This window comes from Engystomops pustulosus, chromosome 4 (assembly GCF_040894005.1).
Source record: "Engystomops pustulosus chromosome 4, aEngPut4.maternal, whole genome shotgun sequence".
Taxonomy (NCBI): Eukaryota; Metazoa; Chordata; class Amphibia; order Anura; family Leptodactylidae; genus Engystomops; species Engystomops pustulosus.
This window is the reverse complement of record NC_092414.1, coordinates 151,424,992-151,430,991: the sequence shown is the minus strand read 5'-3', so window position 1 is coordinate 151,430,991 and position 6,000 is coordinate 151,424,992. Positions and strand designations below refer to the sequence as shown.

Below are 6,000 nucleotides of genomic sequence, written 5' to 3'. Positions count from 1 at the left end.
TAGAGCCAGGGCCGGCGCCAGCACTGAGCATACAGGGGTTAATGCTGGGGCCCAGGAATGGTGGGGGGGGGGGGCACATAAGGATGGGGGTAAGGCTGGCTGTATCTAATGCATCCATAGGGGGTTAGGGGGGATATTTGGTATGATATACCATGGAATATTTAAGGGAACAGAGGACTGTTTCTTTCTGAATTTTTAATACCGCCATGTGTGTTCACCGCAAAGTGGCCCACTGAGGCTCTGTCACATAGAGCCCTACTAAAACCTGGAGCTGACCCTGCAAGGAGCATTGTAGTTGGCATTGGAAGCTTTTTCTCAGTCTGCTTGTGTCACCGACCTATACGAGATTGAACTATACCTTACGTAGCAGGAGTGCTGTCTGCTAACCACTATATTTATAGCGCAATATTATGTGTGAAGATACAAGGGTAATGATAATTTCACATAGCGACTCAACACAACAACTTTGCTTGAAAAGAGGACGGGCGCCCAAAAGCAAAATGGCCGGCGGAGCGTCCTAGAATGCGTCACGTGACTCGGAACAGCAACTTGTCGTAATGTGTCTCTCGCTTTTCCGCTTCCCTGTTGTGTCATTATAGTGTCGCGAGAGGAAGGGAGAGCCTCAGTTGCTCGGGCCGAGGACGAGTCTCAGCTCAGCTGAAACGGGCCGCGGTGGCCGGGGGCAGTTCTAAAACAAGAGCCTCCCCTCCTCCGGCTCCTCTCTCCTGTTCCTCGGGGAGAACGTCACAGGATCCTTCTATCATATACGCCAAAGGAACCTCCCCATCCCCCACCGGGGTTAGAGCCAAGCGATCGGCCCCTTTGGGTGGGGAAGGAAGCTGCGGGGGGTCGGATTGTCCCCGGCTACGGCAGGCACAGTCATGATCCAGGCCGCAGACGAGTAACCGGGATCGGTAAGGGCATCCAGTGTGTGTCCCGGGGGCTGCGGAGGCTGACATGGTGGGCGAGGAGCTGCCTGGGTGGGGGAGGGGGTATTTACATCTCACAGCATTAACCCATTAGTTCCTGCTGGCCCCTGCATGGGCTGTCTGTTTTCGGTGAGATAGGTATTACACAGCTCTGTGCCTGTCATAGGCCTGGGATTACATGTACACGGTGAGGTGCTGACATTGTCACACACATAGGATCTCTATACTGATCTATCCTGTGTATGTATATTTATACAGGGGGCTGTTGACACATTGCTGTCACTACCAAATCCATGAAATCCCATATCTACACGATAGGCTGTGTTCACACTAGCAACACTTCTCAGTTTTTTTACTAGATCTTTTTACAGGACTGTCATCACAACGCAGTGCACCGACTTCTCCTGCGATCACCTAGTGAAACTTGTGTTTGCTTCGTCTTTACTAACAAACACAATCTGACTTCATTAGGTGATCTCAGGAGGAGTCTGAGCATTGCATTTTGTACCGCAACGCAAACGCCACGTGTGGAGGTGGCCTTAAAGTTGGCCAAAAAATGGACAGAAACAGGCCGCACCACAGATGACAGATTGTATACAATGTATATAATTTTGTAATGTTGTATACATATTTCTTGATACATTACTCTATTATTAACGTGTTATATTGTTACTATTTGGTATTATACTGGCTAAGGCTACATTCACACTAACGTATGGAGGACGTATATACGGCCGATATACGTCCTCCATACACGTCAATGGGCGCACGGCGCCCTACGGGAGCCGCACCGTACCGCTCCGTATCTGGAAAAAGATAGGACCTGTCCTATCTTTTGCCGTAATACGGCGCCGTGCCCCATTACTTCCTATGGAGAGGGGCGGGGGTGAGCTGCGCTCACCTCCTCCTCTCCCCGTGCACTGCCGTTGTCCGCTACGGTACGGGCGGGCAACGGCAGTGAATGTAGCCTTACATTTGTTGTTCTCCAGCAGAGAATTTCTGATCAAGCAGATTCTCAGCCATTTTCCCAGTCACATTTTATATTGGGGGATCTGCCTAACCTTATGGTCTACCACTAGTGATGACTTCATGCTGAATTTTTCTGTAGCAATTTTTTTTCTGATAATTGAGGGAAACTTGTTGCCTCTTTTTACCTACGGAATCCAGGAAGTCTTAACAAGGATCATTGTTGACACATTTACGGAATAAAATGTAGTTCTACAGGATTTTCATGATAAAGTGATGTGGGGTTTCCTTGCTGTTTTCACATTGTAGACTTGTTTACTGTATTTCATATACAGAACATGTAATGCAGCAAGTGTTATTACTGGAGATCTGCTCAGGTGAGGAGCAGAAAAGGTAAAATTGGGTTTAAAATATATTTATGTTGTGTGATTGAGGGAAATAATATAAAACGCAGAATCATGTACTTGCATTTTTACTACCCATTAGTAGTGCCTTGCTATATCTTTGCATGGCTGTAGTGGACACTGGGGCACATTTACTAAGAACAGAATTATGTGCAGTTTTCCTGTGTTTAGTGCAGGGGGGGGGGGCGTCAGATTCAGGATTTATGGTGCACGTTCTGCAGGAATCTGGCGCAATCTGCACTGCCCCGACACAGTGCACTGCTATTTTTGGTGCACATTTAACATGGGGTGTCCAACACAATTTTGCAATGCTGGGTTGTACTACTCCAGCTTCATTTGCACCAGAGCGCCGGCACAGTGGAGCTCATTTACTAAGGGTCCGCGGAGCGCATTTTCGGCGGGTTTCCAGACTATTTCCGCTTTGCGACTAATTGCCCCAGGATTTTGCTGCACGCGATCGGATTTTGGCGCATCGGCGCCGGCTTGCACGTGACAGAAACTGCGTGGCCGTCGGACAACCCGACAGATTCGGACAACGTGCAAGATTTAACATTTAGAATTGTGTTCAAGACACGCATTTACAAGCACCGGGAAGAAGGTGAACTCCGGACCTTGGTGCGGAAATGACGGGTTTGCGACAGGACCGCGTAAGTAAATCTGCCCCAGTGTGCGGAGGGAAGAGGGTTTTTTAAAAAAAAATTATTTTTTTTTTAAATTGAACTCCGATAGGAACTGGCGATTCGGGGCACTAAGCCACCAGTCCATAATGACATGTGGATGGCTTAATCCCAAAAATTGCCCTAACAGGTTCCCTTTAAGCAGTAACATAGTTTTTACCTTGTTAAAAGCTAAAACGTGTGTTTCTACTTTACAACACAAGTGCTTTTGGTCAAAAAAATGTGTGCGTCAAGAAACAAGTTTCTTCTAATGCGCTTTAAATGCCTTTCTAAACGCATTTCTAGCGCATTGTGTGAATGCAGTCTAATTCTCTGTCGTTGATTTGCAGTTACTGATGTGTCAGTGTTGCAGTCAGTTTGGCAAAGGAGTTGCAGTGATGGAGCTGTAGTATTAATTGATACTTTTGTTCTTTAACTGGACAATTCTTTTGATTTATTGTAGAGCCCAAATAATAGTATGGATATGTGGAGACCCTGTAGATTGTTTTATGGTATACATTTCAAAATAAAATCCGATTTGTCCCAGTAAGCAAGCCGGGCTTGTGCATGTAGAGTCAAATACCTCTTTAATGAAGCACAAGGCACCATTTTTGTTTCCTCATAGAGTCTTAGTAATTCCATGAAATGCCATAATGCAGGCATGTGCATGAAAACTATGGTTAATGCAGACATACATCTGGAGGTACTGGAGAGAGTTAAGAAAAATCCTTTATAGTATTCCTTCTATTATGTGAAATCTCTCCTTTTACCTATAAAAAATATATCTATAAGAAATAGAGAGATACTTTTTGCCTGAGAGGAGTCACTTTAGAGGTTGGAGGGGCAGTGGCACTGGACACTCCTCCTCCAGCTTCTAAAAGTGATTCTTCTCAGCTCCTTTTCATATGACTCCTGGTTTAGTGGTGTAAAAGTTGTCAGGAGAGTCCAATAGTCCAGCAACTTTTTTTTTTATATTTGACATTTACAAGGGAGTACATTGGCTTTATTTCTTTGTTGTAGCTTTTATTAGCATAAGAGATTTAATTGCCTAGCTTCCAGAAGCTAGAATATGAGCACAGCTCTGGATAATAGCAACGGCTGTGAGGGAGGGGCTTGGCCCAATAGTAGATGTGTTTTTACTGAAACAAGATAATTCCCTGTTTCCCAGAAAATAAGGCATCCATCAAAAATAAAAATAAAATAAGACCTAGTGTAATTTTTTTTTCAAGCTCTGAAATATAAGACCTCCCCTGAAATAAGTCCAAGCGGCAGTCATTGCTACAGCTCCCCCACACACCATACATTATTAGTAGATCATTTAGATAATATAAGAGGATGTGACATGGGTGAAGAATTCATGGGATAAAATCACTGACTGTTGCGCTGCAAATGTGTTGCAAGCAGCGACCAGGACATGAAGGGGTCATTCAAGGAAAGTGCTATTGCTATACATGAAATTCACAGTTTAGAGAGAAAATGTTGATATAATGGTCCTTATCCCTTTCACGACCCATGACGTGATAGCCCATCATGGGTCGGCTGCGGGTGCATGGAGAGAGCTCACGGGCTGAGACCTCTCCATAGCCGGGAAGTATTTGCTGCATATGGCGGCAAAGACTTACCGGTAACGCCCACAATTGGTGCTTGCACATCGTTGCCAGCGGCTTCAAAAAAATGCCGTGCATGGGTGCCGCCATCTTGTTGGAGATCATCGCTCCCCGTGACGTCATCGGGGAGCGGCGATCTGTTGCCATGAAGACCCGAGGCTGCACATTGTAATAAATGAGGAAGAAAATCCCCAAATACTGCCTTACAGTAGTATGGCAGTATATGGTAGGATCAATCGGACAGCCTAGGGTTAAATTACCCTAGGGAGTCTGAAAAATATTAAAAGTAAAAAATTTTAAAAGTTTAAAAAAAAAATGTATATTAAAAAAACTTAAAAATTCTAATCATCCCCCTTTCCCTAGAATTGATATAAATAAATAGTAAAAATCACAAACACATTAGGTATCGCCGCATCTGGAAATGCTGGTTCTATCAAAATATAATAACGGGTTTTCACTGCATTTAACCCAGTAACAGAAAATAACGACCAAAGTCGAAAATGGCACTTTTTTGCCATTTTGAAAAATATAAAAAAAATCTATAAAATGTGGTCAAAAGGTCGCACAGTCCTAAAAATGGCAGCATTGAAAACTTCATCAAAAGTCGCAAAAAAAAAGATGCCACCCACAGCTCAGTACTCCAAAGTATAGAAAAGTAATAAGCGCTAGAAGATGGCAAAATATATATTAAAAAAACTTCTACACAAGTTTTTAATCACTGCATTTTGAAAAAAAAATTTTTCCCGCTTCCCAGTACATGGCATGGAAGAATAAATACCTTCACTATAAAGTGTAATTTGTTACTCAGAAAACAAGCCGTCACACAACTCTTTACGTAAAAGAAACCCCAAAAGTTAAAGATTTTTGATTGTGGGGAGTGAAAAAACAAAAAAGGGCGAGGTCCTTAAAGGGTTACTTAAGTTGTTGTTATTTTGGTAATTCTATGGTACCATAGATTGTTGTACACAGTGAAAGAGTTACAAGATTTTATTGATGGAATTCAGATGGTTATGGAGATGTGCAGTATGTGAAGACAGGACTACAATATATTAATAAATGTTGAATTTTTAATGTGAATTCTTGTTCATGGGGAAAAAAGGCCTCTCCTGAAAATAACACCTGGTGCCTCTTAAGGAGCAAAAATGAATATAAGACACTGGGGCACATTTACTTAGGTGTCCGCTGAAGTTCACGAAGATCATCCATGTGTCGCTTCCCTGTTCAGGTCCGACAGAGTTCACCATCTTTTTAGTGGCGCATGTAAGTACTTGGGCCTGTGACACAATTTAAATGTTAAATCCCGCGCTCAGTCCAAATCAGTCACCCCCCCCCCCCCAATTTGTGTCACATGGAAGCCAGCGCAGCTGTGTGCGCCAAAATTCCAGCGCAGACACTTCTTAAATACCTGTGAAAGCAGTGTAATCCCTGAAAAAGGCGC

At 43.7% G+C, this 6,000-nt stretch overlaps 1 protein-coding gene across 4 annotated transcripts in view; it reads left to right on the top strand.

Annotated features, from left to right (window-relative positions):
- Positions 1–570: 570 nt before the first annotated feature.
- RNF111 (ring finger protein 111) overlaps positions 571–6,000 on the top strand; it is a 45,185-nt gene continuing 39,755 nt past the window's right edge. For 3 of the 4 annotated variants that reach the window (XM_072148108.1, XM_072148107.1, XM_072148105.1), the window contains exon 1: positions 572–914. The gene's annotated coding sequence lies outside the window, so the exon portion shown is untranslated. Of the gene's footprint in view, positions 915–6,000 lie in introns of all 4 variants that reach the window. The other variant, XM_072148106.1, reaches the window with a different exon arrangement.